The sequence below is a fragment of the Mytilus californianus genome, unplaced genomic scaffold (genome assembly GCF_021869535.1).
Source record: "Mytilus californianus isolate M0D057914Y unplaced genomic scaffold, xbMytCali1.0.p SCAF_5, whole genome shotgun sequence".
Classification (NCBI taxonomy): domain Eukaryota; kingdom Metazoa; phylum Mollusca; class Bivalvia; order Mytilida; family Mytilidae; genus Mytilus; species Mytilus californianus.
The window spans coordinates 20,503,088-20,520,736 of record NW_026262701.1 but is presented as its reverse complement, the minus strand read 5'-3'; the positions used below and the strand labels follow the sequence as shown (position 1 = coordinate 20,520,736).

At 31.6% G+C, this 17,649-nt stretch overlaps 1 protein-coding gene and 1 long non-coding RNA gene across 4 annotated transcripts in view; one reads left to right on the top strand and one right to left on the bottom strand.

Annotated features, from left to right (window-relative positions):
* The window catches only part of LOC127702610 (uncharacterized), a 214,008-nt gene that overhangs the window by 69,554 nt on the left and 126,805 nt on the right, over nucleotides 1-17,649 (top strand). Inside the window, exon 1 of one of the 3 annotated variants that reach the window (XM_052206887.1) lies at nucleotides 11,245-11,287. The exons of 1 other annotated variant lie outside the window; for it this stretch is intronic. The gene's annotated coding sequence lies outside the window, so the exon portion shown is untranslated. Of the gene's footprint in view, nucleotides 1-11,244; nucleotides 11,288-17,649 lie in introns of those variants that run through there. One more of the 3 variants, XM_052206889.1, reaches the window with a different exon arrangement.
* Nucleotides 12,570-14,209, bottom strand: LOC127702611 (uncharacterized). The gene is made up of 2 exons (XR_007982503.1): nucleotides 14,127-14,209; nucleotides 12,570-12,944 (listed from the first exon to the last, which is right to left on the bottom strand). It is a non-coding gene; the product is annotated as an uncharacterized LOC127702611 (long non-coding RNA).

Sequence of the window (17,649 nt, the reverse complement as noted above, 5' to 3'; positions counted from 1 at the left end):
GGAATTTTATGCGACTGTTATACAAGTGAGAGGTTTAGCTAGCTATAAAACCAGGATTAATCCACCATTTTCTACATAAGGAAATGCCTGTACCAAGTCAGAAATATGACAGTTGTTTTCTTAGTTTGATGTTTTTGAGCTTTTGATTTCGCAATTTGATAAAGGACTTTCCGATTTGAATTTTCCTTGGAGTTCGGTATTTTTGTTATATTACTTTTTGGCATAATGCATTGACAAAGTCGATTATTTTCAAAGGAAAATAAATAAAAATAACTCGGATCTTAAACAAAATAGGCGGTGCACAACGACATTATATGAATAATATTATATTGTTTTGTCCATAAATTCAAATAACGGGTTTCGAAGAAAATGCGATCGCGTATACAAAAGTGGGATTGAAGGACAAATGGAGGGACAAACGAACGAACGGACAGAAAACTGAGTGACTATAAGTAAATCAATTAACACAAATTACCTTTTACATGTAACTGTATACAACATCGATACATTTTCTGTTCACAACAGTATTTCCCCTTGTCAGCCGTTGTGATGTTGGATATATTTAAATAGTATTCGTTTGGTTGGCGATCAATAGTAAATTTGTTGAGGTTGTGTTGATCTGGATTTATGCTTTCCCCTATGGCAATTGTGTCGTTGTCATTCTCCCATTTATACTGCAAGTCTTGGCTGACAGGAGATTTCAAAACTTTCGTGAACCCAATTGTTGCAAACTCTTCCTTTATGTTGTTATTTGTCTGCTTGCAGTAATCGTCATCATTTGCCAATGTTATTGCTACTAATAAAAGGATATGTAAAATTCTTTTAAACTTCTCTAATCAAATAAATAAAGACAAAAATTCGAATTTGGAAAAAACAAATCAAATACTACAGAAACATATCGCGAATCATCAATTTTTTCAATTATTTACATTTAATTTAGATACGTATAAAAATAAATACTAACCTTTACAAATGACAATGGCTTGCATCTTGAACTTTAAAGATAAAGAAAAATATTACACTCACAAACGTTATGTTATGCACTGTATTCAATTAAAGTTATTTATATAAGGACAATAAAAACTGACCACAATATACTATAATGACTAATTCAAATAAGTATTTAAATTTTTTTCGAATTTCTTCCGCAAATATTATCATTTCCCGTTGATTGTGTAGACTGCATATTAGAAAACCAGAAATATATGAATTCTTTGAAAATGGCTTTGACTAAATGACCTGTTACATTATAATGAGCATAATCAAATAATACTTTTTTTCTTTTAATTACCTCATCCAACCAGTTGTAATGAAACTTTATGATATAGATTACTAGCACTAGTACTAGTATCAGAAACAAAAATATTTTTAACTAGCATGTTGATGATAAGCACGTAGATCAATGACAACCTGCTCTGGAAAATATACCGAAAGACATACGATGATACGTATTTAATACGTTGAGGTGAAACTATTTAAATCAATATACAATGCCACAGATTTTTATTTTACATGTGATTAATATCTTATAATCTAATCTAGTTCATACCTAGGTCGGGGAAGTCTTTTTTTACAATCCATCTGCAGGAACCATTGCTTAGACGCCTTTTTTTACTATTTAATTATAGAAATGATCAAAACAAGCCATTTTGGAAGGTACAATTATACCAACCATACTGTCACTGTTGTGGATACTTGAAATAATTTGCAGTAGTATTTTATATATGTTATGGACCAAACAATTAAATTTTATGATAAATGCGAATACTGCGAAGCAGTACCAAATTCGTTACGCTGGACGCCCGTTTCATTTAAAAAGAAATGAGAAAAATAAATATGGTCCAAATATTGTTTTTACTTGTGTAATTAAAGTATGATAATATAAGAATTTCACAAATTCACATGTACAGATTTGATACTGAATACTCACATAAGTTTAAGAAATTGAAATTGGAAAGAAAAGATTGTTTCTAAAGAAAATTGAAACAAGTGTATTTTTGGTTGCTTATATAAAGAAAACTTAGAAGATACTAAGGGGACAATATAAATCAAATGTTAAGGGAAAGACAACTTTGTAAATGAATTGCTATACTCATATTCATTAAGGAAAAGGGCATGCGCAGGCCATATACGTACATGTAGACGAGCTCCCTCAAGAAATGGGATTTATTAATGGAAGGATGAAATAATAGTGTTTAATTGTCTTTACAAAGGAAACTAACAAATTTAACATAATCATTATCGTCAAATATCAAAAAAAAAAACAGTTCTAAATATCGTCATCCACTTTTTTCGATAGTCAAACGCTCACAAATATGGCCGCGCCCATGGATGTAAACACAGAAAAATCTAGCAAAGCCAACCTACTCACTAACATTCTTCTGCCTAGTTCCCGACAAATTACAAATGAAGGAACTAATACTGAGAGGAGCTTGGACTCCTGAAGGATATTGTAACAAGCCAATATTTGAAATAAATATTTAATTATGTTGTTAAAAAAAAAAAAAGGAACTAATACTGAACGCCGGTATATATATATTGACACACCAATTAAACCTGGTCGACCCCCAAAAAAGGAGTAATCCAGAAAGTCCTGAGGACTTGCCGGGGACCGCTAGGCAAGCTACCCGTCAGATCAGACAACGAAACTCGGTGGGGGACTTAAGTTCGATAACATCCAAGAAAACCCAAGGTTTCAGAAAAACTATTGCTGACAAAGTGGTTGAAGCATTAACTAGTCCTGAAGTTCTGGACCAATTTATACCTGTAATTACAGAAAAAACTGTGTGAGTCAATTGAACTTTCCTTAAACAAAACAATTCAGACTAAGGTCATATCCACTGTAGAAGAGCATATTGCACCTATGATTGAAACAATTAAAAAAAAAGAAGAAAAAATTGCAGAACAAAGATAAAATGATAGCAGTACAAGCCGCAAACTATCTTTCCTTAAACAAAATAGTGGTTGAAAATTTACACCGACTAGATGATTACAACTCAGAGATTGGCGATTTATACCAGAAAATCGGTCTACTAGAAAACCGTCTTAAAATCAACAGTATTCCCGTAGAACCAGCCTTCGATTTCACAATATTCAGGTCCCGGTTGACAGATATGGTAAAGTAATGCATCCGGTTAATACCGACGACCTTATATTAGATGTTTGTAACGAAAAGTTTGATCTAGGAATCCAAACATCAGACATTAGCAGATCACATGTCATCGGTAAAGTCCGAAACGGTAAATCACGAAAGTACTGATAATATCACTGATGCACAGGACGAGAAAAATCAGGGTGTTAGGGACCACGATTAACTATCGAGCGTCGTAAAGTAATATTATATGTCCTGTAAACTCTTTGTGTTTTTTCCCCTTTAATTATGTTGTCATGTTTGTTTTGTTTTGTCTGTATTTGTTCAGTACCTTTTATATTTCATGTCTGTACTTGTTCAGTGCATTTTATATTTCAAAGTGAAATTGTCACCATTCAAATACACTTAACAAATATAGTTTGTTTATTAAACAACTGTTTTAATTAACAGCAAAATACAACTTGAAGCTGTAATTAAAACTCTAAATCAAATTACTAATAGAAAACTTCTTATATATTAAGATAGGGATTTAGATACACATCTCAGTTACATCTAGATCGCTTAAAAATCATACTGTAAAACATAAAGACAAACGCATGATGTTTGATTCATAATTTCTTCTATCTATTTAAAATGCAATGGGGCTGTTTTTGTGTGCCTCGGAAGTTCTATCTAAATAGCCTATCTTCACTAACTTTCGAAAACCATTTCCATAATGAACTTTGGACTTACATCAATACCATATGGGTGTTGAAATTTGTATATAGTACGTTTAATGTATCTATGTATTTGTATGTTTGTAAGTCTGATTGTGAGTATGTATTCAATGTGGATGAATGTATGCATGTTAATATGTAAGTTTGTAAATTTATGTGATTGAACTCCTGCTATTTTCTTTTGTAAATACACTCTTTTTTTCTATTATACACATGCTATTGTATCGTAAGTAAAACTTAACTAAAATGATTATATCCCATTTATCAAAAACACTGATTCCATACCAAATGGTATTAAATTTTCTTTCAACTTTTTGTCGATTTACATTGTACTTGTAAAGTTTACATAGTTCACTTATTTACGTTTTGTTCATACTTTATTTTTTTTTACGACTGTGGACACGATGGTTTGTTTATCACACTGAAAATGAAACATAACTTTGGTAGCTCAAGATGTTTAGTCATAGTCTTGTTGCCGAATGGGTAACAGCCTAGAGACATATAGAGCGGCCATAGGAATGTTTCATGCTCATACGAGGAAATCAAGAAGATTTGTAAATCACCCTTCTTCTTCATATACAGATTTACTATTAACTAACCTGCGTTGCTCGTTCCTCTTTGCTGCCCTGCTCTGTCTACAAAGCTTAAATCCAAATGTAAATGCAGTATTTCTTCTCTTCGTATTGAATTTCATACTTATGCTAGGTAACATTGAAAATATTCCGGGTCCAGAAAGGTTTCTTCCAGTTCACTAAATAATACTTTAGACAATACAATCTCACTTTGTAATCTTAACATTCGAAGTATAAGGAACAAAATAGACTTTCTCCATGACTTTGCTGAAGATATTGATATTTTATTGTTAACCGAGAAACATCTTGATGAACGGATAGACGGTTGTACTATTTTTCTAGAATCCTTTTCAAATATAATACAGCGAAAAGATAGAACAAATGCGGGTGGTGGTCTACTTATATATACCAAAGACGAGATTCGAATGGTACGAAAACAGTAACTAGAAAATTCAATTGACGAAACAATTTGGCTCGAAATAAATGCCAAAGGCAAGTCTTTCTTACTATGCAACTCATATCGAGCACAATGGACTGACCCAGATTACTGGCACAGATTAACATATGCAATCGAGTTGGCCACTCAGATCAACGAAAATATCGTGCTGGTCGGTGACTTTAATTCTAAATTATTTTGTGAAAACAATAACAAACTCGTCGATATATTGAATTCCTTTTGTTTTTTAAATGTTATTGATAAGCCTACTAGAGTGACGGTAAATTCAAGTACTTTATTAGATCCTATTATATTGAGTGAAAATCTTATATGCGCTTATTCTGATGTTATTAAAATCTTAAAAGATATAAAAAGTAAAATCACAAAAATACTGAACTCCGAAATATGACAATATGACAAAATAGATTTGGTTAAGTTTAATGACAATATGGACGAAACTAATTGGAGTGACAAGATAGAGGAAATTTTGAGGACGTCGATGATATGTGTGATGAATTTACGAAAATATTTTTGGAAATAGCTAGGGAATGCATACCCACAAAGAAAATAACAATAAGATGTAACGACAAACCTTGGTTCAATAATCAATTAAGAAAGGAAATTAGAATTCGCGATAGGTTACGGAAAACAGTTCTAAAAAATAATAAAGAAAGTGATAAAATAAGATTTAAAAAACAAAGAAATAAGGTATATAATATGAAATAAACTACCCGAGAAAATTTTGAAAAAAATTTGGAGAATTTTTTACTGGATAATTCCAGTCCTATAAATTACTGGAAAATAATGAAGATGTTAATAAAATCTAATAAAGGGAATAACGCAATTCCACCAATTCAAAATATAAATTTTGACCATATTGTTTATGACGATATTGACAAATGTGAACGAATGAATAAATACTTCGCTTCAATATCAAAACTTGAGGAACAAAATGTTGAGATGCCCCCATTTGAGAATAGAACGGAAAGTGTAATTAGTGATATTCAAATATCAGAGAGTGAAATAGTCGACATACTTCTTACTCTTGATCCTAAAAAAGCATCTGGGTCAGACAGAATCAGTCACAGGGTGCTTAAAATATCCCCCCAAAAACTTGCAAAACCCCTTAAAATTATACTTAATAATTCCCTGTCCCAAGGTAAATACCCTTCTTCATGGAAAAAAGCCAATGTGATCGCCATATTTAAGAAAGCAGATGCATCCCTACCATCTAATTTTCGACCGATATCCCCAATTAGCTGTGTAGGAAACGAAATGAGTCTACAAACATATTTATAACCATCTACATAGGAACAAACTTATTTATATGTATCAGTCAGGATTTATGCCAAAACATTCAGCTGTACATCAACTTATTGAACTTTATAATACTATACTAAATTCTTTTGAAAAAAAAAAAAAAATTAAGTTGCTTCGTATTCTGTGATTTTTCCAAAACATTTGATAAAGTATGGCATAATGGACTTATATATAAAATGAATTCTTATGGAATAAAGGGAAATTTACTTGCATGGACTAAAAATTATCTTTTTCAAAGAAAACAAAAAGTAGTTATCAGAGATGCGTCATTGTCCATTGTTTCTGCGGGGGTACCCCAAGGCTCAGGTTCTCGGTCCCCCTTTTTTTTGCTGTATATAAATGATATTGGCGAAAATTTAATTTCATTGACTGGACTTTTTTCTGATAATACGTCGCTGGGATATTCCACCGCAAGTATTACAGACTTAGAGGTAGTAGTTAGTCATGATTTAAACAAACTCAATGATTGGTAAAAAAATTGGTTAATGTCCTTTAACCCAGATAAAAAGGAAATAATGATTTGCTCAAATACTAAGATGGTATAGATGCGTTTAACATAGTCACGAAATATTTAGTGAGAGGACATCATCTATTCAGCGGAACATTGAGTTAAAGGATAATGCTAGCTTCTTTTCATTCTTTGTAATTATTTCTAATTTTGATATTATAGACTTCAAGATTCTGACATAGAGTATTTCTATTAGACTTGCATATTTTTGTCTTCTTTAAGCTTTTATTTTGAAATTTCGTATAGTTAATTTCTCTCTTTAGGTATAACACTACAGTTATGGAAAATAATAGCACATTTAAACTATTCACCTGAATTTTAATTGAGTTCGTGTTGTTCACTCTTAGCTTTCTGTAATTTTGATGGATAATCATTTGTCATTAATTCATGTGATCTTTGAAATTCTCATTTTCGAGTGCACCTGATTTCACACCCGTTTCAACGCGGTGTTATCCCCCCTATCTTCTGTATCTCTTTCTTATTGTAATACTATTAAACTGAAGTGATTTGTAAGAACTGAATGCATTTTATAACGATAAATACTGTAAATGAATGATTTGTTGCGATGTTGTTATTATAACGAAAAAAAAACAGGATATTAATCGCTAAAATAAAAACTCATACAATTTATTTACAGTCTAAACTCTTTGTAAAGTTCTTTTCTTTACTACCATTCTTTCTACAGTTTATTATGGCATTCAGACATATTATGACGACGAGGTATATTTGACCAGTGGTGTCAATCAAATATGGATTTTTAACATTAAGAATTTTGCAGTAATGTCAACACTTATCTACCATCTACATTACTATTCCCAACTCTCAATTGAAAGATCGACTACAAATTCTAATCAAACAGTATTTTTGTATAAGATGGGAATCGTAGAGACAAAGTCCTTGTATAAATAAAGGCAACAGTAGTATACCGCTATTCGAAATTCATAAATCGATTGAGAAAAAAACAAATCCGGGTTACAAACTAAAACTGAGGGTCACACATCAGATATAAGAGGAGAACAACGACACAACAGAACACAACACTAAAATGAAACACACACAGAAACGAACTATAATATAACAATGGCCATTTTCCTGACTTGGTACAGGAATTAGACCATTCCAAAATCTCACTATTTGGAGAACCACACTGATTCCATCACTGAATGAGAAACCATTAAAATGCTTGAATATGTATTAGCCAACAAATAATTTGAACTTGGTGGATTGATATTTCATCGGTAAATGGGTTCACATTGAGATTCCCAAATGGCCGACTTGTTCATACTCACATGAATCAAATGTCATACAGAACCTTCTCACAGGTAAAAAAGTAAATGCATCTTGCAAAGTTTTTTAATTTCACTTTTAATTTTAAATGATATGTCCTGTTACTCAATGATCTACATTTCATTGAATGTTTTCATCTAATATTCAAATGAACTTCAGATTAAGGATGCATCCGACACAAGACGGTCTGCTTCCTATCTTGATATTGACACAGATGGACAACTTCAAACAAGAATTTGTAACACATGGTATGATTTCAGTTTTTCAATTGTCAATTTTGCGCATCTCACCAGTAACATACCCTCTGCCCAATCGTATTACGTTGAGTTTACTTTATTCAAGTTATACGTTTCTATTGAGAATATTCACGTTATGCGGACTTCATTAAAAGTGTTGTGCTCCTTACACAAAAACGCTCTAAAGGAGTTATGAGAGAGAACGACTGAAGTCGACACAGCATAAGTTTAACGGTAACCAACCCGAATTGGTTGACTGATACGATGTGTCTGTGTCCTCACTCAAAAGCGATATGTTTTCACGGTCTTAGTTCTTTAAATGCCCGAATAGTCGTCTATTCTGTAAATTTACCAGTTGTGTCCTATTGCTGATTATTACATTTGTGGAGTGTGGATTCGCATGACAGTTGATGAATACACAGTAGGAGACGCCTTACCTTATTGACGCACCTGGTCGCACTCATTTCAGAGTTCATGCGATTCCCTCAGTTGTACTTTTTTTTTTATCTCGATTTACATCTTCTGATGGGTTGATGAGATTTGAACATCGGTTATCTACTGTTGCATCTAATTTACAACTCAGTTCAAAAATGACAAACAAATGTATTTCCACGCTTTCACGTATAATTTGTTTTATATGGCATTGAAATACAAAGGTTTATCTATTTGTATGTTTATCGACTTTCATTTTGCCATGTCTTTGTCAGATTCTCTTCGACTTTTGAGTTTAAATGTTTCCTTGACATCAAATCATGTTTTTACTGTTGTTCCAGAGTTATGGAACCTTAATCGTTATTATTTTATGATTTATCTATTACAATTATCGCTTGGCGACAAAAGGATGTAACTATATCTTATACTTAATTTGCTACCGTTGACCGTAAAATTACGGATTGTCATTTTTTCTCAACACTATTTTGTTTAGCACTGTCTTTGAGTATGGACTTACCATTGGGACAATGATTAATTATCAAAGGATAAAATAATGTTAACATTTAATGGTAATGTTTTAATGCATATCACCGAGTTAAGCTTTGCATTTAAATTTATCTTTCAAGTTGGCAGGAAGGGAAAGTCCATAAGAACTGACAAAAAATCAAACGTTAGACTTTATCAACCAACCGAATGAATAAAAAACAACTGTCATGTTCCTGAGCTAACCCACGTACACCATTGATTAGACTATTTTAAGACTATTCATTCGTTCAAAATATCGTCTTGCGAGTGTTATATTGTTGTAAGTCCAATTTTTTTTAAGTGTTTGGAAATTGAACATAAAGTTTAAAAATGCAATATCATAAATATTTGACAGAGATATAATAATGTATGTAGAAATTGAATTAACGCACATGAAGAATAACCTTTTGTTCAATTGTCTTTTGAATAGACGAGCACCTCCTTTTCTAGAGATAGAACACTTCACGACAAACAATGTTGTTTTAGAAATTAATTCCTATATTTCTTTTGGTGATAAATCATGGATAAGTCAATTGTGTAATATCTCCAATTCGGGAATGCTTAATTTGATAAGAATTACTCATAGGGTTCAAACCATGCAAACAATTCACTCAAGCATAGTACTACTAAGATAATTCTTATACCAAATATTTTACAGCACAAATACCTAAAAACTTTAAAAAAGCGGAGATACTGCACTATAAAACTATATTTCTCCAAACTTTCGGTGTCCAACTAGATGAATTAGTTATTATAATTCAATTGGAGGTTGGAGACAGAACAGTACAAAAAAAACTCGTAGAATGTAGAAATCTTATATTTTAGATATATAGGGAGGTAGACCATTGCACCTGGATATAAAATATATAGCTTTCTCCATTTTATCAAAAGTGGACATATAACACTATAAGACTCACACGACGATATATTTGAGTTATCTTTCTTTAAAAACAGTTTCTATCGTGATCCAAATTATGTGTAAGCTATTAGCTAGCGAAAAACCAAATAAAATCTATCCATATTGGTGAAATAACTGTTTGAACCATTTAATTGGCTTACCGAAAATTAGTGATAAGCTTAAGGCTAAATGATAGCACGATGGATTATTGTTGTATCACATGAAATGTTAAAACATCGGGATAACCAATTATATTGTTGTTTTGTTGTTTTGATGATTTTCTGTTTTTGTTATTCCAAACTCTTCATTCAAGCCCTCCGTGTAAAATAAAAACAGGGTTAAGTGTATATGAAACACAGTTCTAAGATGTACATGGCATTTTCTCCAAATTCTACAATTTACTATACACAGATACATCATAACTAGATGAAGAAAGTTCATTTATTACATGAAAATAATATTGACATCATGACTGCTGTTTAAAATTCATCAACATGGCTTTGAAAAAAATATCTGCATATTTAAAGAACATCTAGTCAATTTAGCTTATATTTAGTACATTTAATTATGATTTTTTATTAGCTTTCGCTGGCAGTAGTGGCTAACTGAAAAAGTCTGACACCAAAATTTTGCACGTTTGAACATTTTTGACCTGTTAGATCAGTAATACAGAATAATTATTTATTTTGCAGTTTATAGTATTTCCCTTTCACAATATCAATGAAGATTAACACTTTCATGTCGGGACCTTTTATAGCCGACTGTACGGTATGGTTTTTTTCATTGTTGAAGTCCATACGGTTGCCTATAATTGCATACATCCATTTCATTTGAACTCTCAGCTGGCTGGTGGATAGTTGTCTCATTGGCAGTCCTCCCACATCTTATTTTATTCTTTATATAAACTAGAAAATGGTTATATCTACAATTACTTCTCGAATTTTCTAACTTTTATACTAGATTGTATCACCTTTTCGATACAGAGTAAACATATGTAGGGAAAGTAATTATACTTTTTTCCCAGGGCTTAAAAGATTCATGCACATTAAATACTTTGTTTGTTAGGATAGAGACATCCCGATATATAAATGAATGATATGTGGTGATTAAATTACAGGTAAGATCGTATAAATATATATGTATGTAAAGATCTACATATATTTTAAACCTTTTAATGACCTTCATGTCGTAAGTAAACACAGATATTTTCATTTGATATTTATCTCATAGAAACTTAAATAGAAATGACTGACGAAAGACCAATTGGTATGTATTTTTTTATAAATCCCAGATACTTTCGTTACCATTTTTATCAATGAACTATAACTGATTTTGATACTTACTTTATGCTAAACTAATACGGTTTAGGATTTGATATTTTAGAAAGTCATATTGTAAAATTGACAAATGAAAGCCATATCCTGGTGACAAGAACACAAATTGCTTTCAATTTGTAGTAACTATTATCTTTACCATGGATGTTTTTGACTAAAATTAATAGGGTCGATATCCTTCTCTTATATCTATCATATACACAGGTTTGGTTCCAATCCAATGTGAAGTCCTGGAGTTATCATACGAAACCATCTTTCTGTACCGTTTTTGGTTTATCATTAGTAACTATGACTTGGGCATTTTGAACAAATGCATAAATAAGATAAAAGTACTCTTTCATAGAAAGTTGTTTCTCCCTTCGGCTGACATTGTTTTTTTTTTATTTGAATTGAACTTCAAGAGATAGAAAGCCGCAATTACATCAAATTCTAGAATTCTGCATATCAACCAAAGGGTCATAAATCAAAGGTGTCTGTTGGAAAGAAATAATAATCAGTTTTGAGAAATGGTGTCAATTCCAATTAATAGGGTCACCTTTAATGTAAATGATTACATTTAATTACACTACTGGAACAATGCCCAGTAGATTGGCCGTGAAAATGTCCGTAAAAATGCTGGTGATTTTAACAGTGTTTGTCACGGTTAATTAACGGTTGGCCGTGAAACTTATCCGTGACAATGCCGTGGAATGACTGTCGTGAAAAGGCTGTAAAAAGTTTGTGAAAAGGCCGTGAAGAGGTGCCACCTGAAAACTTGGGTGAAAAGTCCGTAGAAACCCTGTGAAAAAAAAAATGTACACCGTGAAAAAGTCGTGATAATGCATTATGTGCCCATTGTGAAAAGACCGTGAAATGTAGATATAGTACAGTATATGCCTTTATTTGTTGTGAAAATGCCGTGAAAAGGTGCCAACTGAAAACTTGGGTAAAGAGACCGTAGAAACCCTGTGAATACAAAATTGTACACCGTGAAATAGTCGTGATAAATTATGTGCCCATTGTGAAAAGACCGTGAAATGTACATGTACTACTGTGATAAACAGCCATTCACTGATTGTAAAAACTCCTGTAAAATGTTAAATGTATTTTTCAGGCCATAATTTAACAAAAAATTTAAATGCTGTTTCAATCAAGTGAAGTGAAATGCCTGAAAACCTAGTGTAAACATCTACAGACAACTTATTTAAGTACAATGCAAGTGAGACTATGAAAAACCATATTAAAATGCTGTATTTTTTTTAGTAATAATTGTGACAAAGAATAAAAATATTAATTTTAATAGAACTGTAGTAATTATGTAAAGAAAACATAAAAGCACACAAATGTCAGTGTGATTAAGTAGCTAAAGTCAGCTGTAACATGTATTGTAGAAATTTTTTTCATCTCTTGGGTCTGAATTTACCACTTCAGCAATATTTGTCTAATGTAATCCTTCACTTCACTGCCCCTTTGAATAACTATTCCAGAAAAACATTTATAGAAGTTCCTGTTAATTCCCAGCAAATACTTTTAACCGAAAAGCTCTTCTTTCCAACTGGATTCCTGAACTATTTTATATAAAGACTGCTATATCCTTTTGCTCTTCATTCCTAGAATAAATAAAGAAACATTACCATGTGATTACATATATTATACATGTATATAAAAAAAAACTATTTATATATTCAAATTATTTTTTGGCATTTATGTACATACATGTACTTAAAACAGCTACAATATTATTCCATGCAATACAGGACTTCACAGTTAATGACCCCCATATTGAATAGGGGGCAGATTTTCATACTGGAGGTGAAAATGGTATGAAAAATACTAAAAAACATCATTGAAACAGAACAGCCACTTGGAAACATGCATAGGTTTTCCCATATTTTCATACCATTTTCCAGAAAATCTGCCCCCTATCCAATATATATGGCATCATTAGTTAACGAAGTTCTGTATTGTTAACTTATTGTTTTGTATTATTTATTTTTTTTAGATTTTTTTAAAGACTAAAGACACTTTGAAGACAGACTATTAAGTTTAAATGTTTCTTTGAAGTAATAATATGAATGGCTAAAGCCAAACTTGTCTAGACTAAGTGGCCGTAATGAGTCACAGCTATTTATTTTACAGGGGGCCAGGGCGTAGCAACTTTTACTGCAGGCACTTTCGCCATACCAATTATTTTTTAAACACCTCATTGCCATACCAAGTATTCTTATAATATGGCACAAACCCTTCTAGAAAGGACATTTTGCCGTACAAATATTAAATACTTTCCCTGCTATGCCTCTGATTAATCCCTTTTGAACTCTGTGTCCCGACGGCCAAGTCAGAAAATACTTAAATAGCTCCAGACACATTCAAAGGGGGTTACGCCTCTGATTATCAGAGTGAACTCCACTTCAGAGATACTTATTGCTATTATAATCATTTCCAATTATATATGTCTATGTCTACGTAGTGTACTGTACATTAATGTCATTTTTTTTTGTGGCCAGTGTGGGGGAAAAAGGACTTCCCTTTTTTCCCCAAATACATAAACAAAACAAAACCGTAATCGTATTTAAAGAATCGGGTAAGTCTTAGAAAACATTAACCGAAATGATTAAAGGAATCAAGTGCAACAGACTCAAATATAAGTGAATATATCACATGCATGTTTGCGCGGTTTCTGCAAATTCAGTCAAAATCAGTTCAATGGATTCCAGGAAATGCTCACAAACGTCATCAACATTTTGGTGATATGATGCATACAAGAATAAAATATTAATAACTTAACTTACCTCAAACTTGCTGTCACTCGTCTTGCATCTATAAAGTAAATATTAATCGACCTTTGGCGTCTTTCAACCTAAGTGCGGAAATGTTACAATTACTCCAAAAGAAACACGAATCCGGATACGGTCTGATATTCCGGGAAGTTCTCGTTTTGACATGTTTCGGTTCCAATTAAAATTAATGTTTACGTTGTTTATAATAATGTACAGACGAGAAGCAAAATACTTTTCTTTAAAAACAAAATATTTATTGGCACAAAATCCTTCATTATAACAATGAATGGTTCCATCTAAAAGTTAGTCCTGTACAGTAGTATTGCATATAATAATATTTAAACAGACATATATTTATAATGAAAAGTTTATAGGATATTTAGAAAAATGTGAGTGGAAATAATTAGACCATATTATAATAATCACATGGGATGTTTTAAATCTGAATTAGGATAAGAAAAAATTGACATGAAAAAATATCACGGCCTTTTCACTGGTTTCAACAACCAGTGAAAAGGCCGTGATATTTTTTTATTAAGCATGAAAGGACAAGTTATCACGGCCTTTTCACGGGATATTGAAATTTCACGGCCTTTTTCTAACATCAAATATTTTTCACGGCCTTTAGAAATATTTTTTTTACAAAAGTCACGGGGTATTTTCACGGGGTTTTCACGGCCCTGTGATATTTCACAGACATTTCACGGCCTTTTCATGGGCTGTTGTTACAGTAGTGTTAACGTTTCGGTTAAAAGGCTCACTTTGTGTAACATGTTTGGGAATGCAAAATGCAAATATTTAAAAGTTTACCTGAAACTGAAAATGTGTGTCTAACATTTAAATTAAATTCATAAAACATTTCTACTTTGACTGGTTTATAGTACTATAATTTCATATGGAATTAACTGACTTTTCTTTTTTCTTTCTTATTGTGACATTTTCATATCAAAAACAACTAGTACAAGTATATACATGTATTATTATTTCAAAATATATTTGCAATACAATTTGAAGCCAATGAGTAACATAACTAACTCCGAGAAAAATGAGTTGCTCTTTTTTTATCGACTATTATATCTGAAGAACTTTTTTTTCAAATTTGTACAGAAAAAAACTGGATGCTCATATGAGCCTGAATTGCTTACATGTCAATCAACATGTCACATTTCTTTCCGAAAACGTAATTTATTTTTAGTGTTCAGCTATTAAACACCATTCAAGTAAAATCAATCTAAATTATTACGTGTACGTTGTTTTATTTAAAGCCATTTTGTTCCAGGTTAGAGTTGTCTTTTTGACATTGTTCCTACTTCTTTTTTATCACTACCTGTAACGTTTATGTTATATAGGCACCTACGTTTTAATATTGTATTTATATTTTGTCATAGATCCAACTTATTCGTTCGATTCGTTCAGTATATGTTTACTTGTTTTTGTTTAAATGTCTTTTTGATCGAGTTAAGCCATTTTAATTAATAATTTATAGTGCGACTTTTTATGTTGTAATGTTACACTACTGTCTCAGGTTAGGGTGAAGGTTGGCGCCTATTAAAACGTTTAAGCCCGCTGCATTTTATGCACCTGTCCTAAATTAGGAGCCTGATGTCCATTGGTTGTCGTTTGTTGGTGTGGTTCATAGGTGTTTCTCGTTTCTCGTTTTTTATATAGATTGCATGGACCGTTGGTTTTCCTGTTTGAATTGTTTTACACTAGTCATTTTGGGGCCCTTTATAGCTTGCTGTTCGGTGTGAGCCAAGGCTCCGTGTTGAAGGCCGTCCTTTGACATATAATTGTTTATTTTTTATTCATTGTGACTAGGATGGAGAGTTGTGTCATTGGCACTCATACTATATCTTCTTATTTATATATAATTTTTTTTCTTTAATGTATGTATTAACGATAACATGATTTATTTAGGATATTGAACGATAAAGATTTTTGAAAAATACGTAATAGGTTTTTTGAAATTTTTTTCTTAAAAGATTTAAGGGCAGTAACATTTATAAAAGGCCATTTATAAGTTTCGATCATGTGACTCATGTCCAAAGCTTAGCTTGTCTTGATTATTTTTGTTTGTTTTTTAAAGTCTTGTACATCGATAAAAAGTGATACAATTGGTTAACAATCTACATATAAGGACAATAGCTATGAGTCATATATTGTTTCAGTAAAATTAGGCTCATGGAAGATCTTGTATGATGATAATTTTTGTAGCTTACAGTTTCTTTCTAATTATAATTTAAGGCAAAATGTATGTAATATAGGCAGAAGCACCTAACAAAATCGCAGCAAGGCATCCTTTTCGGAGCCAATTGATTGTTTTAGGAATACAAGGATTTTTTTTTGTATTGCTTATAATGTATTCAATTTACAGTTTCTTTCGATCCAAGACAAAATGATTAAATTGGTCAAATGAAGGTATCAGTAGTATTGATATTTTTGTAGATAGCAATACTGTTTATTTTTCCATCTGTAGTTTCTGTGCATAAATGAATAAATATCAACACATCAAAGCAAAAATGATGAAATTGGTAAAAACAAATCGTCATTGAAGAGCTATAAATGTTTATAGGAGCCAATTTAGATGGTTTCAGTCATATTTCAAATTGTTTAGATCTTATTACTGTTTACATTTTTCTGACCATCTATTAAATGCAAGATAAAAACAGTGGTAAAAGAACTAATTTAAATTGTAAAAACTCCTATAAGGAATCATTTTATGAAGTATTCATGTAGATTTTGAAATTATAACGGTTTTTCCTGTCTATAGATAACGATGTTTATCTGCTAATTCGTGACCATGTTATGTTTTAAACGTTTATTTAAATTCAAAGTGTAATAAAAAGTTTAAATAAAAAGATAAGATTTACATATTAAAGTCTTAAATAATTGACCTTTTCAATCACATGTATACTACTACCAGTTGAACCCGTTTTAGTCTATATTTTCTATAGACCTCCTACACGAACATGATATCGCATTATTAGAAATACCTATATTTTGGCATTGAACAAGGTCATATATTTATCTGACTGTCTTTACACTAAATCCATTGGATATTGGATGTGTATTGAATGCTATTTTAGTCTTAGATGCATGATGTTTTTTATTAGTTGTTTTTATCTTTGAACTAGCTTTTAGTAATGCGAGTACTCTCAGATCTATACTTTGTGTCTTTTTTGCTTTTGTATTGTATCGATCTGATGAGTTAAGCCCTTTTCGACTGAACTTTGCGGCCGTATAATGGTATGGAGATGTCGTCGTCGTCGTCCGAAGACATTTAGTTTCCAGACAATAACTTGAGTATGAATAGTAAAATAACAAAAATACCGAACTCCAAGGAAAATTCAAAACGTAGAATTCCTTATCAAATGGCAAAATTTGATAAGGAACAAACACATCAAACGAATAGAAAACAACTGTCATATTCATGACTTGGTACAGGCATTCCTTATGTAGAAAATGGTGGATTAAACCTGGTTTTATAGCTAGCTAAATCTCCACTTCTATGACAGTCGCACACAATTCCATTATA